The 22,722-nt window shown below is 44.8% G+C and overlaps 1 protein-coding gene across 1 annotated transcript in view; it reads left to right on the forward strand.

Moving 5' to 3' along the window:
• The window catches only part of SLIT3 (slit guidance ligand 3), a 589,888-nt gene that overhangs the window by 114,276 nt on the left and 452,890 nt on the right, over positions 1 to 22,722 (forward strand). The gene's annotated exons all lie outside the window — the stretch shown is intronic.

Genomic DNA, 22,722 nt, shown 5'->3' on the forward strand with positions numbered 1-22,722 from the left:
TCCAGTGTTGGTGAGGATATGGAGTAAAGGGAAGCCTCATGTATGTATGTAAATTGATAGAGCCACTATGGAAAACAGTATGGAGGTTCCTCAAAAAAATAAAAATAGAATGCCATATGATCTAGCAATTCCACTTCTGGGTATTTATTGAAAAAAAAAAAAAAAACTACTTTGAAAACATATGCATCCCTATGTTCATGGTAGCATTGGTCCCAGTAGCTGAGATTCGGAACAATCTAAGTGCCATTGATGGATGAATGGATAAAGAGGATGTGGTGTACATATGCATTGGAATACTACTCAACCGTTAAAAAAGAAAATGAAATCTTGACATTTGTGACAGCTTAGATGGACCTTGAGGGTATTATGCTTAGTTAAATAAGTCAGATAGAGAAAAACAAATACCATATGATCTTACTTACATGCAGAATGTGAAAAGCAAAATAAATGAACAAACAAAACCAACATGTAGATGGAAAAAACAGATTGGCAGTTGCCAGAGGGGAGGGAGGATTGGGGGTTGGGTGAAAAGGGAAAAGGGGGTCCAGAGGTACAGAGTTTCAGTCATAAAATAAATAAGTCATGGGGATGTAATATATAGCACTGTGACTATAGTCAATAATAATGTGTTGCTTATTATATGATTTTATATGGGTAGAAGCTAGACTCACTGTGGTGATTATTTTGCATTATATACAAATATCAAATCATTATGTTGTACACCTGAAACTAGTATAATATTATGTGTCAACTAAACCTCAATTAAAAAATAGTAAATAAATATGATCTGGTTTGAGTTTAAAAAAAAAAAGGAAGAAAGAAAGAAAGAAAAGAAATGGAGAAGTTTAGTAAATTTTACGTTCCTTGCTTGAATGTGGTATGCTGGACCAGAGTTTTTGGTTCATGGTTTAGAAAAATAATTTAATGTTTTATTCATGATGTTTCTTTCTTCCTGTGATTCCTTCTCTAATTCTCCCCCCTCTGCTTAAGGTGATGAGCCTGTTTGGAAGTCTGGCCTCATCTTGACTGGCATTGCCTGTTGTAGAGCCAAGAACTTCCCATGGTTGGCTAAATGGAGTATTTAGCTATTAAACTGATGGTTTGGCCTCCCATTGGTGTGTCTAGGGCCCTGGACTAGAATTTCTCATCAATGAGTCAGCTTTTGATTGAAATACACGTAGAATCATGCCAACATTTCTCCCAGTGAAGAAAGCATCCTGACTTTTTGAGGTCAAAATGCTCCAAGGGGAAAAACTGCCTTTCTAAGAGGGTTAAATTTCATTTAATTTCATTAAATTTCATTAAATTTGAGATTTATGAGATCCTAAGCTACATATCATGATGCTCAGAGAGACCTGACTTCAATAATTTAAAAAATATATATTTTTGATAGGAATTGCTGATAGTGGTATAGAAAGAAATGCTGGATCATCAATTTTATTAATATCACGGCCTTAATCATCTCCTTCCTGTGTCTCCACATTTCCTACTCTGCCCTTCCTCTTTCCAAAGCACATGCCACTACACATCACATTCCACCAACATGTACACATAAAACCTTCTCTCTATAGAAGAGTCCCAGACAGATAAATGAAAATCCCTTCCAGGCCGTTAAATCTAAGCACAGATATAATTTCACTTTAGTGCAAGTACTGATTTTTAAATTAGCTTGAATTATTGAGCACACTGTAAGAAGATATCAGAGGTCAGAAAGGCAGCAGCAGTGGTGGAGGGGGAAGATGGTTTGTCTCCTTGGCTCATAATTGGTGTTTTAGGTGGCATAAAGATGGTTAGTGGCAGATCTGTGTCAGAGACAGTAAATTATTAGTGTAAAATGTTTTTAGTCTGCCAGAGAGAGCTTCTGTCTTCCCTGGAAGAGATGTGCATGGTCAGGCTTCTACCCGAGACCTTCCGGGACTTGATTCCATTTTAAAAACACAGAACAGAGCATTGTCAACCACCAGTTCCCAAGGGCTCAGCCATTGAACGAAATTATCTTTGGGAATAATTGTTATGGCTTCCATCACTAATGGCGTTCTCTGCAGATCCTTTTCCCCTGTGCATGGCACTTCCTTATTTAAATGAGAGTGAAAGATGGAAGATCATTAGGCCTCATGAGGCCAGAAAAGCAGGAACAGGGGAAGATGGGTTGCCCGGAGAGTACTCTACTCACAAGCTTCTCCCCAAGGGTAGAATCATTGACAGGAGGGTGGGTAGAATTTGTTAGCTCTGTCTTTACCAGTTTGTCCACCACCTTTCATCTCTGCTGCTGTCACCTTATATAAGCCACCATACTTTCTTGACTAGATGACCTCAAGGACCGCCTCACTAAGTCTTCCTGCTCCTACTTGTGTCCCTTCATCATCCAAGGTCCATCCAATAGAAGCCAGGATCATTTTGGGATAAATCAGATCTCCTTACTCCACAGTTAAATCTCCCAGTGACTTCTTGTTGTTCTAAAAAAGAACCCCAACTCCTACGTCACACGGTTCTCGCCTCTGTCACTCTTCCTGGTGCCATCTGAAGCTTCTCTCTAATTCCACCACCGCATCTCAACGGCCTTCTCCTCTTGCTCCAACACTTCTAAGTCTTTCTCAGCTCAGGACCTTGGCCTTGCTATTACTTCTGCCTGGGACATTCTGACTCCAGACATTGGCCTGGGTAGGCCCTTCTTGAAATGTGGACCTGATTCATACACGATTTCCACAGAGAGCCCTTTTCTAATAACCCTACCTGCAGTGCTGTTTTTTTTCCTTGCTGGCCATTGTCCATCATATGACCCAATTTTCTTTTCTTCATGGCACTTACCCTCCCTGAAATTCTTTGCTCAGGGAAAAGAATTGTTTATACAGGGAGTTGTTTTATAGTCTGTTTTCCCATTCCTCCGTTAGAATGTAGCTTCTTGAGAACAGGATTTTGTCTGTTTGTTGACTTATAATTGCCTTAATATTTTTATCTAGCATGGTCATGGGCATTCAATAATATTCTGCGAATGAGTGACTGAGAGACGGTATATTGGTCTCTCTATAATCTGCTTTTTGTTCAATGTATAGTCAAAGGGCCTTCTGTTCCGAATCATTGCCCTGAAAAAGCCCCAAATCACTATTTAATAGCATATGAACACATATACACACACAGACACATGTGTGCACACTCATCAAGGATGCACACAAAGTGAGGATGAAACTAACACACCACATTTCCTTCTGCTGTTTCTGGCCTCTGTTTCACGTTTGCAAGAAAAATTATTTGGGCTTAAAAAGTAGGAGGATCCTGCCCTGGAGTTTTGAGAGGGCCTGCGTGGGATGAGCCCAGCTGGACTATGCAGCCTGGAGGTGAACTGGCTTCAGGAGCCAGCAGGGTAGGATTTCATACTCCCACCAGCGAGACAAACAGCCCATCCAAGATCCTTTGCTGCACTGGGAGCCAGTGCCTGAGACCAAGAGCTGGGGAGGGAGTGTTCTTTTCTGATGCTTATTTCAAAGACCTGAGGATAATATTCTGATACAATGAAATGAAAAGATAAACTGTGTTTGCTTCATCTCTCAGCCTCATTGATTTTTTTTTTTTTTTTTTTTTTTTTTACTTTCAATGGGCGTTGAAAGGGATTACATACCTATTAGGAGCCTCAGCTCAGTGAGGCTTTACAAAGAAGGAAAAAGAAGACTAGTAGGGAATCGAACAAAAACCAAACCTAAGTCTGGGGGAAGAAAAAAAAAAAAGAATAAATTACACTAATTTACTGAACGCTGACCTAAACCTCCAAACTATTCTCCTCTTGATCTGAGATCTAAACCAGAGATTGTTCAAAAGACATCTGGTCACTTAGTCCAAACCCGAAGTGTACCCTATCTTCTGAATCAGTTGAACCAGAACCACACTGGAACATCGCATCATTAATGTTCTCCAAACTAACTCTGTCCAAATCTCTGGCTGGTGCTGTGTTAAAACTGCAACACCAACCCGTTTCTTCTTCTCCACCCCGGTCCTGCTTCCCACCCCTGTCCGCCACTCCTCCCTTCTGCACACATACCAGCCTTCAGTGATGTGCCCGTCATCTGTACCATGCTGTGGAATGCAGGCCTTCCAGACCCCCTGTCCTGCTTCAGTGGTCTGAGAGATGCTGCTGTTCTGCACAGCTTGACCTACTCACCACTTTTAATTCAACAGACTGGGGAAAAGAAGAGTGTCTTTTCAGTGAGGGCATACTCATTTATGAATGGGGAGAAAAAAGAAGATAGGATAGAACGAACAAAAGGAAGAAAACCTAGAATAAGGAAGAGAGGGAGGAAGGAAGACCACCACCAACAAAAAGGAAACATGGGGCAGAGGTGGTAAAGATAAAGAATCAGTGGAGGACAAAGGAAAGGAAAGCAAGAGAATAGGAATATTGGGGGGGAGATGTATTTCAGATTTGTTTTTGTGCTTTTGTCCTTTTCTCGTTCCTTCCAAGGCAAATCAAAAATTTTTGATCACACGTGTTCCTCTTCATTCTGTGCCAAGATGTGTGTGAGCCCTTGTCTGTACAGGAACCCCTCAGGAGAAAGAAGTATCATCTTCACAGATGACCAGATCCAAATGGCACCTTCTGGAACTTCTAGACCAGTGTGCTCATTTTACAGTCGGAGAGCCTGAAGCACGGAGCAGTAGGGAACTCAAAAATCCCAGCCCTCAGATTCTTGGTCTCATACTGTGGGCACAGCCCAAAACTTCATTCTTACCTTGGCCATGATTTTTCATTAAGCGACAGGGAAGAGAAACCATGGAAGAAGGATCATTGGCTTGTAAGGGATCAGTATTGATGCTCGAGGGGTCAGGCCCGCTGGGGTAGCAAGTTATCTTAAAGGATATTCCTTTGATAGTTGTAATACTGGCAACAGATTTGCTGGGGGAAGTAAGGATGAGTGATTCTTATCTATGATAGGGTTGTTGAGGTTCGTGATGACTGCCTCCTGATAGTTATGTCATGACATATCTGAGGAAGGGAATTGAAAGGTCAGACCCCTCATAAGAGCCATTCTAAGGAAAGACTCAACAAACCAGGTAATCAATGATTCCCCGAAGCTTTCAGCCTGGTGTTGGGAAAATGGCGGTACTAACAAAGGAAGAGAGGAAAGTTTTGAAGTAGGGTAATGGAGCCTGCCCCCAGGGATGACAAGCCCTGGGATACTTGAATTTCCACCCCCTACGAATTTCAGAAATTAAAAAGCTAAAGTCAGCTTGGTATCAGCCTGAACATGATTTTCTTTCCCATCCTAGTGAGTTACTTCTCTAAGGACACATTCTTTGTAAGGAGGCTGGGCATTTAAGCAAAAAGACCCTAGCCTGTTACTTATTACCAGCAGACACTGAGGAGCTCACCAGGTTTTCCTAGGGGGCAGGGGCCCTGTACCCTGCTTACCTGTCATAAATAACCCATTTACCTGTAGCTAATTAGCCAGACTTCAGTGTGGAGTCTCAAATTGCTATGCTAATGATGGCCGCCCTCCCCTCCCAAGAAGGGCTGATTTCCCAGCTCAGCATGAGGGATTTCAATAATATCTCTTTCCAATGATATAATTTGATTCCTCCATGGGAGGCTGCTCTGGTCCTAGCTCACTTAGCACTAAATCTCTCGATAGATAGTCTCATTACTTAATCTTTTCAGGCCCCAGACCAGCCCAGGCCTCTTATTTATTTATCTGGGGCCCTGTTTACTTCCCTGTTGTAAATTACTTCTGGCTCCTGGCCGTCTGATCGCTGCGGTGATAGACTAATAGCTCGGAGCTACCACATTTGCCTTGTGTGATGAGGCAAATAATATGCTTAACTTATGGGAGAGAAGTGCACCCTCCATTTATTTCAGTGGGGGAAAATATTACTCAGGGGAAAGGGCCAAATCATTTACCTAATGGCTGCTAGTGGAAGTCGGTGTAATTACTGACAGAATTATGTGAAACAAATTGCCATGTGCATAAATCTAAACTTCCAGTTTCTCCAAGGCAGAGGGAGAATTTCGGTAGCTGGCATGAGTTCTGCCTTTCTGATGAGTGGGTTTCCAAAGGGATGTTGGTAGAAAGATACTGGCCCTCTGATTTGCTTGGCAAAGGGATGGATGCTCTTCCTGAGCTCTGAACTCCTTAAACATCTAAGACTGGAATGGGCAGTCTACAGCCTTCCACCTTGTCCAGCCCACTGCCACCTGCTGTAGTAAATAAAGTTTTATTGGCACATAGCCACACCCACTCATTTGCATACTATCTGTGACCCTATCTGTGCTACAGTGGCAGAGTTGCTTGGTTGTGGCAGAGATCATACGGCCCCCAAAGTCAAAAATATTTATAATATGGCTCTTTACAGAATGAGTGCTGATCCTTGTTCTACTATAAGAACCTTCAACTATTTTATATGGAGATAGATTAATTTGTATGACTCCCCTTAACCTTCCTTCAGAGAAGTTCAGTCCCATGACAAGGAAATTTGAAGGGAACTAGAATGGTTATCTTACTTTGTAGGGCTTCTGAAACCATTCATTTGGCTTCTGTCAATGGTTGTGTGGTTTAGTAGGGATCATGAGCCCATTTGACAGAAAAAGAAAAACTGAGCCTCTGAAAGGGCAAGTGTTTTGTTCAGTGTTCTTCAGTTTTGCCCAGTGTCTTCAGTTCATACCTTGTCTGTCTGATTCCCACTTTTGTCTCCTTTTAGCTCAGCCTCATTGCTTTTCAAGGTGAAGGTGAGAGCCCTTGGCAGAGGGAGAGGATGTATCTAGGCTTCCCTCTTTCAGCAGAAAGGCTGCTCAAAGGCATTGTGTGAGCAGCCAAGTCACAAGGAACACAAAAGCCAAAGGAGAAGTGAGGGGTCTTGCTTTCTTCAATTGGGGTAGATGGTGAGCAAACCCTGGATACTGTGTCATGCTAGGAAGCATAGCAGTTGTCTGTCAGGCAGCAACAGGAAAATCCAAGAAGAAGAAGACCTGGGGTGATAAAAGCTCATTTCATGGCCATCGTTGCCTGTGCAATGCAGATTGCTGGAGACAGAGCCTGGTCCGTGTGGCTTCCTTATGGGAAAGATGGATGCCACCAGCTATGAAAGCTGGCCTTGGCTCTTGCACCCACTGGAAGCAGTTCTCTAAGCTTTGGGGCAGCCTGGAGCCAGGTTCAGATGCCCTGAACTCGTGCAGTGGGTGTGAGAAAGGTGGTGTGTCCACAGGCCTGCCTGGCATCACCATTGTGCCTGCTGTCACCTGTAGACAGCTTTGGTTGAAAACAAGACCAAAAGCACCTCTTGTAAAATAGCCTTTGGGCTCTGAACCTAGGAAGACAAGAGAGCACATTGAAATGACGGTAAATAATACAACCGTGTAACAGCAGCTACAATTTGTTCCAACGCTTACAAAAGCACCAGCCATTGTTCTCAACCCATAATCTCCATGATCTCGTTTAATCTTCATGACCATCCTGTGAGGTTGGTATAACTATTCCGTTTTCTCAAAAGGAAATGAAGCTCAGAGACGGGAAAAAGTTTGCTCAAGCTAATGGGTAAAGAGTGCAGCTGAGAACAGAATCTGCCTGACACCCAATCACTCCACAGACCAGGGCTGGGGGTTTGGGGAAACCACAGACATAAAGCCAAACTGTCATGGAGTAGCTTTGCCATTTGGGTACATAATTTGCTTTTCTGAGCCTCGGTATCCAATGTTTGAATGGCTGTGACAACCAGGGTTATGGAGCAATGAGAGGTGATAGTATATTTCAGCCTAAACCTATTGTCTGACTCATAGTAAGAGCTCATCGGGGCCCTCTCCATTTTTTCTCCTCTTCCTGTGCCTGATAAAACACAAATCCAAGCCTTTCCGGTCACTACCATCATTGTCCATGATACTCTGCCGAGCTCCTCAGGGAGTGAGAAGCACAGAGCCAGCCCCTCCCTTTAAGGGCATTTTCCACCTGAGGTGGACATATGTTTTTCCATGTATAAATGGATATTCATTTATGGACGGTGGCAAGGGGAGAGAATAATTCCACCAGACGGGAATGGAGCAAGATGTATTTGTATCACTACACATCAAGGGAAGTTGCATTTTAGAGGAAGACAGTTTTCTAATTCATTCATCTTTGCTGGGCTCCTGCTTCTGGGAAATAGAAAGCAAGGAGAGTTCTGCAAGTATGCAGATGGGACAGGTGAGGGCTGGCTGTCACTTGTCTTTTGATCAAGCTGCAAAGGCTCTTGGTTCAGTCATCTCCCCGCCTGGAACTGGCAAGGTTGTGATATCCCCGATGAGTTGGACTTCAGTAGAGGAACATGATACTCAAAAGAATTACCATTGTTTCTCATTGTACTACATGCTGCACAAGTACTTTCTCTGGCATTTTTCCTTCCAACCCTGTGAGGTGGATATTAGTCTTATGTCCATTTGATTCCAAGGGAAGAGGCTTAAAGAACATATGGTCCTGAGTTACGGAGAGATGGAAACAAGACCAGAACCCTTGCCTTCCCAACTCCAGAACTCATTATAGACTACACACCAGGTGATGTCTTTACTCTGAGGAGGAGAGGTACTTTCTTCATGCCCTCTGCCTTTCTTATGACATCCCAGCTGACTCCAAAGAATTTCTAGGAATTATTCCAGGATCTGCGTACAGTTTCTTGAGGTCTGACTACTTCCAGCTTAGAGGGATTGGGCATTTTGGGACTCTCAAGATTACCACTGACAGAAACCTGAAGCAAAGTAAAATAAGGAAAAACAAAGAAGCGCCAATAATGACAACACAAAGCCATAAGATAGGATTGATGTTAAAGCTCACAAGTCCGAGGCCTGGAGCCCCGGGGGGGGGGGGGGTGTCCTTTGTGATTCTCTGAATCTCATATCTGTATCCCTCTACCTGGGAGGACCATTCCCTCAGGTATCACCCTGTGATGAATCCCGGGTAGGTAAGGTAACTTATCCTTACAGCTTTGGTCCTTGGAGGCAGTCCCTGGGACTATGTGGCCAGAGTCTGGGCCTATGTTCAGCCAGTCTAGGTCACACACCCACCTGGTATTGCTGGAAGGAAAACCAGATGGATTTGAGGCTTACAGAGCTGAGAGCAAACATGCCTCAACCAGATGAGGCTGGTAATGCCAAGGTCACAGTCCCCTTATGTCCAGAGCACTACACATCTTCAAGCCAATAGCCTTGTCAAGAGTGCCTTGGCCATTGTCATTCCTGGTCCTTCATAAAATAGAGAAACGCATCTGCATCTCTTCCTAAGACTCACCCAGGGAGCCAAAAACAAACAAAAAAGTACATGTAAGTAGGACTGGAGAGACATTAAGGCTGCTGGAGGAGCAGCAACATTTGAATTTGTGAGCCTGGGGAAATAATGGGAAGGAGGTATGCACTCAGGAAGCCAATGCCTCTTGTTTCCAGAGCTAAGAGGCAGCTTCCATGAAGCTTGGCGGGACCTTTGTAGAACAGAGAAAACTTGCTGGAAGTCTAGATCCCTCCTCTGCCTCCCTCTCCAGCTTGCATTCCTGCCATGTTCCTCACTCGCTTCTTTTAATCCTGTCATTTCAAAATGGTCTTTTGCAGTTCAAAAATTCACCAGGTTTCACTTTTGTCCTGCATCTTTATGCCTTCTTATTCATACTTAGAAGGCTCTACTCACAACCTGTTGCTTGAGTAAATATCACTCTTAAAACTCAGCTCTCATCTCTCATCCGGGAAGTCCTCCCTGATGACACTGGTTTTTATGTATTAGAAAGACTTCCTCTGGCCCTGTCTTCCTGGGTGAACTATTTATCTGAGGCCTCAGCCATATCCACTCTTTTTTTTTTTTTAAAGATTTTATTTATTTATTTGACAGACAGAGATCACAAGTAGGCAGAGAGGCAGGCAAAGAGAGAGAGAGGAAGGAGGAAGGCAGGCTCCCCACTGAGCAGAGAGCCTGATGCGGGGCTCCATCCCTGACCTCGAGATCATGACCCGAGCCCAAGGCAGAGGTTTTAACCCACTGAGCCACCCAGATACCCCCATATCCACTCTTGAGACTGATGCTTTGCCTGCCTTTCTACCAGACTATAAACTACTTGTGAATGGGGAGTTGTGTTTTGTATTTTTACAGAGTTCATAACAGAGCTAAAATAGTTTAAAATAGTTTTAATGGAAAAACTGAGTAAGTGATATCTTAGTTCAGGCTGCTATAACAAAATACCTTGCACTTGGTGGCTTAAACAACAGACATTCATTTCTCACAGTTCTGGAGACTGGAAGTTTGAGATCAAGGTGCTAGTATGGTTGGGTATGAATGAGAACTCTTTTCCTAGCTTGCAGATGGCCATCTTTTTGTGGTATCCTTACATGGAAGGCGTTGGGGGAGGGAGGGAGAGAAAACTCTCTGCTCTCTTCTTATCAAGGCACTAATCTGAACAGGAAGACCCTACCTTCATGACGTCATCTAAAACTAGTTACCTCCCAAAGGCCTCACCTCCTAATACCATCCACAGATTAGGACTTCACAATCTGACTTTTCCAGTAACAAATGCTCAGTTTAACAAATAGGAAGTAGTAGCCACAGACCAATGTTGATTTTGTAGAACTCACTACCTCAGACGTATTCAAGGTGGAGGATTTGAACATCAGCCTTAAGTGTCTAGATATTCACTTGCCAAATGTGTTCTGTCTTAATAGATTTTCAAAAAAAGAAAAAAAAAAAGTATCCTGGTCAGATAAGTTTGGGAAGTGTTCTAAAGGAAATATGGCAGGCTTCTTGATTGCAGGACTTTTCCACACTTTACTTGGCTAAGATGCTGAAGTTCCGGGAGGTGCAAACAAGTGTGCAACTAGTTCCCAAACATTTTTTGACTGTGGGATCTGTGTTCGTGGTGCACTGGGTAGTACTTGAGTCTTATAGTACTGGTATTAAGAAAAGATGAGGTTAGAACTTTTTAAAATTAGGTTAATCCATAGGTGAAAGAGCCATAAGAAGAGCCTGAAAAAAAATACTGAGAGCAGTTCGGTATTTTGTCTGGGAATGCTATGGTGATCAATCCACGCTGGTGATTCTGAGGTGCCTTTTAATTGCCATCTCAGTTTGGCCTTCAAGCACCTTCTCATTGTTGGTTCTGATACAGGGCCAAGTTCTCCCTCCAGGCACTTCCGTCCACTGAGGTCGAGAAGCATTTCAGAGGCTTTCATAACACCCCACGTCTTTCTCAAAGCTTTCCTTGATTTGCTAGAAGAAAGGTGTCAGTTTCCCTCCATGCCATTTGTCTCAAGTTGCTGGTCCTCTCTCTCCCTCTCCAAGCGCACCCCCCCTCAACATTTCCTCTTTGACTCTGTCTTTGGGAAAGTCCTCTAGGCTCAAGGGCAGAGAGTAGCTGTTGACTTCGGAGGCATTCCAGGCGGGTTGTGGGAACCCAGATCCCTACTTGAATCCAATATTCTCACCCCAACCCCACCCAGTTTCCCTCCAGAGGTGGAGCACATTCTTCCCAGCTGAATCCTATGCAGTGGATGCCTGCAAGGACTCAGCAGCTCCCCCAAACAAAGAATATTTATGCATTCACAGGGTGCGCTACATTCCAGCCTAGGGATCTTTCCTGCTCTGCCACTCTGTCCCTCAGGACTGTATTCTGATCCATGCCCCTCCTGTGGTGAAAATAGCAGTTAAATGGGGCCTCAGAATTGCCAACCTGGACTGATCACCATGGCGCTCCCAGAGGAAGTACTGAATTGTTCTCAGATACTTTTTCTCGTGCCTGAAGCCTCATATCAAGGCACTGCTACACCATCTCAGGGCTGTGGTTACCTCTGGAATCTCGGTGTCAGAAGCACAGAGGAAACCTGCAACACACACTCTTATCTCCCCCTCCCCATCTTCCCACTCATTTGTTTGACCCATTACTTCTCCCGTGCTTTAGCCCATGCCCTTTCTACTGCCTGGGATGCCCTGCTTTCTCTTCCAAGGCCCATCCAAGTCTAGAGAAGGTGCCATATGGTTCTTAAAGACTGAGGGTTCAGGATACCTGGGTGGCTCAGTCAGTTAAGTGTCTGCCTTCAGCTCAAGTCATGATCCCAGGGTCCTCTGCCTGCTGTTCTCTCTCTCTCTCTCTCTAACAAAGAAATAAAATCCTTTTTTAAAAAAGAGTGTGGGGGGGCGCCTGGGTGGCTCAGTGGGTTAAGCTGCTGCCTTCGGCTCAGGTCATGATCTCAGAGTCCTGGGATCAAGTCCCGCATCGGGCTCTCTGCTCAGCGGAGAGCCTGCTTCCCTCTCTCTCTCTCTGCCTGCCTCTCCATCTACTTGTGATTTCGCTCTGTCAAATAAATAAATAAAATCTTTAAAAAAATATATAAAATAAAAATAAAAAAGACTGTGGGTTCTAAGTTAAGAGATCATTGCAACCATTAAATGAGGTATTTTTATCAAGCATTTAGCACCGTGCCTGGTGTTCAGTAAATGTCAGTTGCTTTTATCTCATCCTCAAGCCTCCAACCCTCCCCATTCAGTGAAGACCTTGTGACTGTCTCATGCCACATGGGTCCCGCAAATTCCTCGCTGTGATCCCCAGAACCACCTTGATCAAATTTCTGATGATACTGTTTGCACTGTTTTAACAGACTGCTGTTCATCTTCAGTGTTATTACACAGGGCTGTTTCTTCTCCTACCCATTTGGTTGACAGTCATGTTGTCTGCCGGGGTCCACTACACACACAGGCTAGTTGATTTACTTGTCTGTTTAATTCAGCCACACGATTGGCTAAAATCGAAGACTTGGAAAAATCACCCTTGTTCTCCTTTCATTTAAGGGGTGTGCAAGATGGTGATCCCGCGGATGGAATCCTGCCCGCGGATATATTGTGTTTGGCCTGCGTTTAAAAAAAAAAAAAAAAAAAAAGAGCTGACTATATTTAAAAATTGAGCGAATTCATATAAAAATCCAGACTGTTTGTTCCTCCCCCTGCAACAGGAGCCTTGGCAGCTGTAGGGGCCCTGATTCCCATTTGGCTGCAGTCCTCAGAGCCAAGTCTTGGGAGCCCTTTTGAAGAGCATGCTTTCTCCATTTTGCTGAAATTCCCATTGCTGTCACTGCCTCACATGGGCCTTGTGCATTTATTTTCATAACCCTTATAGTCTTTCACATAAGGGGACAAGACCTTCTTTGTCCCCTAGTAGTGTGGCACAGAAGAGGCAACTGAGGCCCACAAAGCCAGGGCCACTGATCGGTCAGTGATGGTGGAGATCATTGATGGGTAGAGGACCATCAGGCTGCTTCTTCATTCCCCTAAATGAAGAATAGGTCCCTAACAGGGTTCCCTTTTCCTTTGCTGGATCTGGAAATTGTTGAAGACCCTGCTAGACCTTTCTCTGATGGTTTTCACAGTTCTTTTAGTTCTGAGAGGGAGGCAGGGCAAACCTCACGATCTCTATCCCATACAGTAGGGTGGCCAGCAAAGTTGAGGTCCTCAGTGTTCTTCTTGGGACTCTGAAAGCCAGTGGAGGGAAGCAACCCAAGCCTTTCAAGTGTGGGTATCTGAGTGATCTGCCACCTGCAGTCCAGCAAGACCACATCCCCTTCTTTGGGTGCAGTCAGGGAGGCAAGGAGAGAATCCCACCACGGCATGCCCTCAGGAGTCCTTCACCTTGACACACCATTCTCTGTCCCAGGAAAGACACACTTGAGCTGCCCAACCCACAGTACAGGCCTTCCTCTCGGGAGGAGGGCTGGACTTGGTCTCTGTGGCTCATTGGACCCGGTGCCAGCAGCATCACATGGTCAAGATCAGGTCTTATAGCTCTTCTGCCTAGTCAGGCTTTGCAAACAGGGAGTTTAGAGGAATGGGTAGGTCTGTTTTTTAATTAAAACAGTTACTTCACTTCATCTCAGAGTCCGTGGGTCAGGGCCCTGATTTTGTGGTAAAACAGCCTCTCTCTAAAGTTCAGGCCTCTCTGTCTCCAGGTCTTACTTACGTTGTTGCCGGCAAGTGATTTGGGGTGCGCTAATTACTGCCTGAACCCAGCAGCAATTCTCTGTGGTAAGAGAGCCTTCCTTTGCCAGGGATCCTCTCTCTAATTTTCTGCACCGTGGAAACTTCCATTCTCTCTCGTTTGACATCTTGAAGTTCCTGGGCTCAGGACACTTTTACATGGAAAGGTTTGGGAGAAGCAGCTAATTTATTTTCCCAAGTTATGTCATTGAAAGCTGGTTCCATTATTTAGTCCAGAAAAATGTGTGTTTTCATACACTGCGGGTGTAGACATACCATAAAATGATAGATTAATCTGGAAGGGTCCTTTGAGATCTTCTCATTTAGGCATGGCGACAGATTACATTTTAAATGCCAACTGATTAGATAAATGGTGCCCAGGGCAATATGTTGAGAAGAATTCTGAGGCCCATCTAAACCCTAGAAGGCACCCTGGGACATATTAGACCTGGTTACCGTGGGACCAGTACCTGGAATGGCAGCACATTCCCTCGGTAGAAGTCCCCCTTGAGAAGATTTAGGCTCCCCATTTTACATGTGAGGAGCTTGTGCTCACAGACTGGAGGCAACTGGGGTGCTTCTGGGCCTTACAACACCCCAGTGTGAGTTGGAAAAGGAGACACTTCCTGGGCTGACAATGCTGCAAGGTCACGGATTTGGGATGTGTCTTAAATGAATGACTTCTAAAGAAAAGTTCCCACTACCATGGTGGAGGGTGGAGAGGCATAGAGCATCCCGGCAAGGTCTCTGGCCGCTGGCCACATCCCTGGGGTCAAGAAGCTTCTCTCCAGTTTGCCTCCTGTCACCATTTTCTATTGTCCCTTCTGAAGGACACAGGCAGATCAGCCATCAGCCATTAGGAACATGCCTGAGAGTTGAGAGCTTGAAGGGGATTCTGTATAACTGAGTGGTTGAAGACTATGAAATCCAGACAGACCTGGGTTTGAATCCTGACTTCGCCACTTTGGGGTCCTTGCCAAGTTTCTTCATTTCCCAGAGATTAAATTTTGTTTTATTTTGTTTTGAAGTAGAGATACTAACACCTACCTCATTGAGCGGTTGTAAAAATTAAATGAGATGATGCATGTAAAGCTTCTAGCACAGAGTATAGCATTTCAGTCAATACCGTCTCAGTAAACATACACTCATTTTACCCTCTGATGCCATGGAGCACATTTTCCCCCATCAAAATGATCTGAGGTAAAAAATTTACCAAGGTTCTGGGACTCTGCAGTCTTGGAACAATAGAAAACAAGATGGCAGAATATATATTATTTTCTAAAGTTACTTTTCACCAATTAAAAATGATTTGAGACAACAATTTTGGAAATAGTACTAAATTACAGTTTAGCAAGACATATAGCCTACTCTCTTAAAACTGTTTTCATTACCATGAGGTTGTCGAAAGGGGCTGACCCCATGCTCAGAATGAATGACCCAGGAGGATATGAGAAGTTTGGGTTCTGTTGACCTACGGTCCAGGAGAAACGCTTGAAGAGATGAAGAGGTGCTCCCACAGGAAGCTCCCTCATTAATGCCCGTCTTCATTGCCAGAAACCTCAACAGAATATAAAATCCAGATCCTCACTGTGGAGAAGTTAGGAAGTTCTCTGGTAGTGCTCCAAAGGAGCTGTGTGCTCCCCTTCCCCCAGGTCAAAACACTTTCCAGAGTTCACTCTCCCTCTGTCCCTCCTCCTCATCACTCATCTGTTGTTGTTGCAGCAAAAGGATCAGCGAAAAGGGGTGTGAGGACGTGGGCGGGGTGAGCAGAAGGACCAGTGCCTAAATTAAATGAGTTAATGTATGTAAGCACATAGAATAGTACTTGGAACCCAGAAGCATTCGGTTCATGTTGGGCAACATTATTGTTATTTACACAAGGGTGGGGGAAGGAGGTGGGAAGATCACTTTGGAGAATCTCCCAGATTCTCCAATCCCAGATTCCCCTAAGAACATACATGGAATTTTCTAGATAGGAAGGTTCATTCTCCTCATTTCTGTCTTTCCTGAGTTTCTGTTACCTGTGATTTCAGTTCTATTACTAAGTAACCAGAAACTGGAAAAGATGAGACCTGAAGCATTAGAGAAGGGGGTATTGGCATGAGGGGTGGGGCAGGGGGGTACCTACCAATCCCCCAGCCCTCTGCTAAGTGCTTACTACTAGATTAGCTAACCAAAATGTAGGAGGATGTTTTTCTCTATTAGTAAGGAGATGGGTGCCCGGAGAGGTGAACTGACTTGACCAAGATCTCACAGTTCTGGTATAATAAAGTCTCACCAGACAGACTGACGTGGGTAGCTCTGGGACCCAGGCTGTTTCCGTCACCTCTGCTGCTTCCCTGCTGCTCAAGAAGATCCCATAGCTCTGCCAACAATAATACCGTTATCGTGTACCTTGATGTGTCCGCTGCTAAATGAAGCATGAGTATGAACACACTGAGTGAATCATTCACAGGCAGGCAGTTTTCTCATTAAGAACACGTGTTAGCAAATGAGTCTGTATCTCGGCATCAATGAGTCCTTTGGGGGGGGTCACTGGTCTCCATAGAAAAGAAGGCCAGAAACAAAGCAGTGATCCCAGAAGAAGAGGAGAAGGGGAAAAAAAAACAAAAACAAACTGGTAGTATTAGTGCAGACACTGACCTTAGACAGAAAGGGGAGAAAATATAGTGTGTGGTTTCTGAATTTGAATCCTGGCTTTTATCTTTACTATGGGACTGCTGTCGAATTCCTCAATCTTCCTGTGCCTCACTTTCTTCATCTGCAAGACAGGCATAATGATGCTGATATCGCTGACCCCATCAGTTTCATTCAGCCAGCAAATGTCTGCTGAGCACCCACACTGGGCTAGACACTCAGGTCCCCTTCTGTTTCAGGTGCTAGGGACACAGGTGGGAGTGAAATACAGCAAATGTCTGTCCCCAGGGGGCTCATGTTCCAGTTGGGAATGCTCATCATAAACAAGGTTAATATATAAAACAACTGGTATGTTGGATAGTGATACAGGCTAAGAACAATTACACAGAGATGACAGCAGGTGACTAGCGGAATTTTAGGGCCCACTGTATGAAGGTGATGTTTGAGCAGTGACTTGCAGATGGTGAGACAAAGAACTAGGTGGATATCTGGGGGAAAAAGCACTCTTAAAGAATGCATGCATGGGGTCATGTGGATGCAATAGCACTTAAAACAGTGTCTGATTATAGTATGTGCTCAATAAGTATTAGCTACTTTTATATTTATCAGATTAATCATTGAAGTTGCTGCTGCTCCTTCTACTTCCAGCTTTCTAAAAAGTCATGTTCAAGGTAGGCAGGAAGGAAGGCTGCAGAAACCTCTTCTGATTCTGTTGGCAGTATACAACGCCACCTCTCTTTCATGTTGGCCTGGGTACAAGTTAAGACTCATCACACATTCAAGGGTCATGATCATGTTTCTTTATGCATGTAGCCTTTTGGAGCTTGTTCATACTTTTGCATAACCTGAATCCCTCGTTCCTTCCAGCAGCCCCATGGGGTAGGTAAGGCAGGTGTCCCCCAGCTGCCCACCTCCCTTAGAAAGGGCAAAGGATCTAGCATTTCCTGAGCAGCTACTCTCAGAGACAGGTGCTCTGCAAATCCTCCCAGGTCCAAGTCCATTAGGACATGAGTTGTCTATAGCTGTCTATAGAGGTGAGAAAACCAAGTGAGGTTAGGGCTGTGGCTGGCTCAGCAAGGCGTAGCAGTAGTGGCCAGCTGGGGACCTCCTGGCATCCTGTGGTCCAGTGTCTTGTATGGCTCATGTAGTGAGCCTGCCCGCATCTTTGTCACTATGTGTAACCTTGGAGTGCCACCTCGGGATAGCATGGGAATCCAGGGGACAGGGCCTTGTGGGAGGCTTGCAGTTGAAATGAAGTGGAAAGCAACCCTGGGAGACAGGCATAGATCTGCTAATCCTGATCCTAAGAATGTCAGAGTTAAAAGCAACTGTGGGCCCAGAGAACAATAGCTCCACATACCAGCAGGAAGGGGCACTGCCCCCCAACCCAAACAACTGCTCTTTATCCAGCAGAGCCTGAGCCTGGAGGGTTTGGCTGGGTCCAGCCCAGGAAAAGGCTGACTCACAGGGGAGGAGAGAACAGCCCAGAGAGGATGAGAAAATGCAAAAGCCAAGTTTGCCCCCAGTGGCATATACTTTGGGGCTGAGTAATGTGGCAGACAGATCACTCCCTTTACCATCCCACCCAGAATGGAATCACACCCTGAAGCCGCAGAGATGATTTTTACTGAAACAATAAAGCAAAATGGAACCACAGACTCCGCTGCTTCTTCAGGAAAAGATGCTGTGGCCCTGAGCAGCCTCCGCCCCCCGCCCCACCCCATCACTGCTTTCTAGAATAGGACCTTTGGAAGCCAACCTTCCTTTAAGGGAATTGAATTAGCCAGAAATATTTCAGATCATATTTTCCCTCCCATTGACTTATATTTACTGGTCTTGGTGGGGAGTCTGTCGGTGGTATTTAGAGGGCCTTCAAGGGAAATTCTAAAACAATAGGCTAGACTTTCAAATATGTGGTCATGTTGAGATGTCTTGGGTTACTTTACCCTGGCTTGGAAAAGGAACAGCCAAAATAACTTGACTTGCCTAAAATCCTTCCAGAACACAAATCACTGGGTGCTGTCAGAGCTCATTGTGAGATGGGCCCATTGCCTCTCTCCCATGATCTGCCAGTTGCGTACTGTCCTCTGTCCCAGAATGGCTCTCTACTGGGCCAACAAGCACCAGTGCTGCCCAGGCTCAGAAGGAACTAACATGGCACAAATCCCAGAAATTTGTCTTGGTAAGTTTGCAGGAAAACTAGCCTGAAAGTTATGATTGGAAGAGGACACAGGAGTGATCGTGTCACTTCCTTCCATTGTCCTGGAGACTGTTCCTGGACATCTTTATTTCCTGATTTGCCCCGGGCAAAGGTAAACCAAAGTTTCCAGATCTTCTGCCTTTGCTCTGAGCTAATAGCTCATGCTAGCCGTCTCATCACTTCCATGAGGTTTTAGGCCTCCAGAATAGGGAGGAAATAAATGTGAGACAATCACAACTTAAAATTTTTTCAATTTTTTTTCCCAGCCCACAAGTTATATTTTGGATGCTCCATCAGAGAGTATCCAGAGAGAAAGGAAGAGCTAAGGAATATCCTCAGCCCTTTTCCTAAACCTGGTGAATAAACAGGGTGTGGCTGGGACAGCCTGTGTCCGGGTCTAAGATACTCTGAGATCTTGAGTCAGCATTCCCAAGGTGAAAGTCAAGTAGGTCAGACTGCTTTTGGCCTACTAACTGTGAGACTGGCATGCCTTTTAACTCACTCTTTCCTAAGCAATGGTACCATTTTCTTCTTTTCCCTCATGTCCATCTGCTGAGATTTGCACCCTGCATTGAAATCAAGTTTAAGTCCCCATTCTCTGTAAGCTTTCCTCCTCAGTGCCATTCCCCGACCCCCACCTTACCTTTCTGTCATGATTTTGGCATGAAACCTAGAGTAGCATGTGGTGACAAATCTTAATGATGGCCCCAGCCATTTAGTAACTAAGCCTGGTACCATGGGCTGGCTACCATGTAAGGTGGGTTGCCCTGATTTCATTTTATCCTTAGAGGCAGCCCCAGGAGTTGGGAAGAGAAGCCATACCACAATGAGGTCACATGACTTCATTAAAGTCCCAGCTCGTGAGAATGGGACCCCCAACCTCTGAACGCTGATGCTTTTGACTCCCAGTGTGGTCTCTGCTGTTGGATGACTCCGTGCACATGCTTTTTTTGGGCTTGATAATCAGAGAATACTCTGCGGGTAGCAAGCTCACATTTCTTTGTGTCCCCGTGGCATCTAGCACAGTACTTTGCACCCAGAAGATCTGTGTTTCTGTGTGTTGTTTGAAAGGTGTGTGTTATGCCCACTTTGTATTAGTTATCATGAGACAGGAAGAAAGGGAGCTTCTCCTCTTGCTGTGAGGGAGAGGTGGTGATTGTGCATCTCAACCTCTGGGCATCACCCCCTCCTGAAGAGCTGATTAAAACATTGCTGGACCCACCTCCAGAGTCCCTGAGTCAGTAAGTCTGGATGGGGCTGGGTGCTTTGCATTTCTATCAAGTCCCTACGTGGTCATGGGACCCTCACTTTGAGAATCACTGTCATAGGGGAAGTATAACCCAAGTTCTAGTCCCAGCTCTGCCACTTACTGTCTGACCATGGGCGAGTTTCTACAACTCTGAGAGATCCAGTAAAGTTTTCTCCAAAGGGTTTCTCTGATGACCTTATCAAGCTGTTGTGAAAATGAATTGAATATCATATAAATGTATGTAGTATTCTTTACCAAATGTGGGCACAGCTATGGCTGTCCTTTATAAATATGAACTCAGGTAATATCTATAATGAGCTTAGGAGGTGGTCTTCTTATTTTCTTCATTGTTCAGAGAGATGACTGAGGCCCAGAGGGGTTCTGTGACTTGCCTGAGGTCATCTAGCTAAGTCTGTGGAACTGGGTTAAAACCCAGGCAGGCTGGCTCCAGGGTCCACATGCTCAGTGCCATACAGTGCACCATACCTGGCCCATTGTTGGCACACATTCTTTCCTGTCTCCAGGCAGGCTAAGAACAGGCCCTCCAAAAGGGGAGAGAGGCTAGTTTTCTAGTTCATAGGCATATTAACCAGAAATGACAAAGAAAAGACAACTGTTTTATGACCACAGCTTGAAAATCTCACGCTTGACCTCCCTTCTGATACCAGTATGGTTGGTAGGGAGCGGCTGTTTTCTCTTTAAACTTTTCTGGCACCAAGGTTTATCATTGCTCAGGAGGAGGGTGCTTAAAAGAAGCCTCGTGGGTTGAAGGAGTATAGGAGGTGGGTTGCGGGTCAGTAATAAAAGCAGAGAGAGGTTTGCAGCTCCCCCACGGAGGGCCTCGGGATTCTAGCCAGCAGGCGGGTGCAGAGGCACAGCCTAAGGAAGGGGCAGTGATGGACAGGGTGGGAGGGGAGCAAATAGTTTCAGCCTGGCCGGGTAGCTGACGCCAAGAGGGCAGGCAGTGGGAGAATTCCAGCTATGTCATGGGAAATGGCTATGGCCAGGGCTCTGATTAGCAGCCGACCACAAATCCTCTGGGACCCAGCCAGGGGTCAGGAGGCGGGGGCACACTGAGATGCCAAATGGCTGCTGGATTTTATTGTCAGAGAAGGCAGCGATTTTGACTGTTATCCCTGGATATGAGTGCTGGCACTGCCAGGAGCCGAGAGCAGGGTGGGGACGTGGGAGTGAGAGCGAAGCTAGAAAAATCCACTTTTCATTCCAGGGAACATAGAGGAAACACCAAGCCATGCTGCTGGGGCTTGGCGCAATCTCAAAGCTTTTTGGCCACCCTCTCTGAAGCGTTTTTGCCCTTTCTTCTTCTCTTGGCAAGGTGAGACATCAAAGACTCTCATTGCCATGGTAGGGACATGAAAGGGGATACTTGACCTAGATGCCTCAAAGTGTAGAAGGTTTGGGACAACTGGGCTTCTGGGAGAACAGATGACTCCAGTGAACCCCTATAGTCTGCTCAGCTCACATGTTGGGCTTGGAGCTGACCAATGAGATGTGGAAAATCCATTTTCAGAGTAAACAAGTCAGTGCCCAGCCTATAAATGGGGACCCCTGTGGGAATGGATCAGGTCACCTGATTCATTCTAGTAGGCTTATCTCAAGGCCCAGTACCATGAAGCCTTTATAAATGCTTGTTGAATGAATGAGGGGACTGGCTTGATCAATTGATTGATTGTGTCCAATAGAAACACCACCTGATTGATGTAAACTTTCTCTGGTAACATCATGGTTCTGTGTGACTATGGAAGGAAACCTTTCAGTCAGGCTAGAGGAAGTGAGACAAGCCTGGTTTTTAAAAAGGATTTCACTGGGTTTCACAGTACACTGTTTAGGTTAACAGGTCAGGCCCTACAGTTAGACTTCTCACATTTTCGCTGGGCAGATGAGATGCATGACCCTGGGCAAGCCACTTAACTTCTCTGAGGAGGAGTTTCCTCACCATTATAAAATGAGGAAAATAATATTTTTTCCTTTTCAGTTCATTAAGATAATCTCTCTGAAGGGCTTGGTACAGTGATATACCCACAGTAGCTTTCAGTAAGTATAACTCTTTGGTATTCGTGAGGATTTAGCCACAAAAAAATCCCATAGTAACAGGGTTTAAACAATGCAGAGATTTATTTATCTCTGAACTAAGAATCCTTGAAGAAGTCCAGAGTTGGTGTAACAGCTCTGCTCTAACATGTACTCCAAAAGCCAGGTTGCTCTATCTTTTAGTTCCATTACCCCTATGTTGTACCCTAATAAACTAAGTTGAATGGCAGTCATCACCTACATCTTCTAAGAGATAGAATGGAGGATGACTCAAGAAAAAAGGACGTGTGCCAGTTGCCTTTTAGGGGAACTAGCCAAATAACAATTTTGCTTATATTATATTAGCATATACTTGGATCATGCTTTTTAAAAAAACAAACAAAAAACCGTCAATCTCTATCTTTAAATTGGTGTATTTATACCATTTACATTTAATACCATTTATTGTAATTATTGGCCTGTTAAGTCTGCCATTTTATTTTCTGTCTTCTGTTTGTTCTTTTTTTCCTTTTTCCTCTGTCTCCTTTTTCCTGTCTCAGAGTGGGTTACATGAACATTTTATTTGGAATTCCATTTTGAATCATCTATAGTGGTCTTGAATGTCTCCTTTTTATATAGCATAGTGGCTCCTCTAGGTA

This window comes from Mustela erminea, chromosome 3 (assembly GCF_009829155.1).
Source record: "Mustela erminea isolate mMusErm1 chromosome 3, mMusErm1.Pri, whole genome shotgun sequence".
In the NCBI taxonomy this organism is placed as follows: Eukaryota; Metazoa; Chordata; class Mammalia; order Carnivora; family Mustelidae; genus Mustela; species Mustela erminea.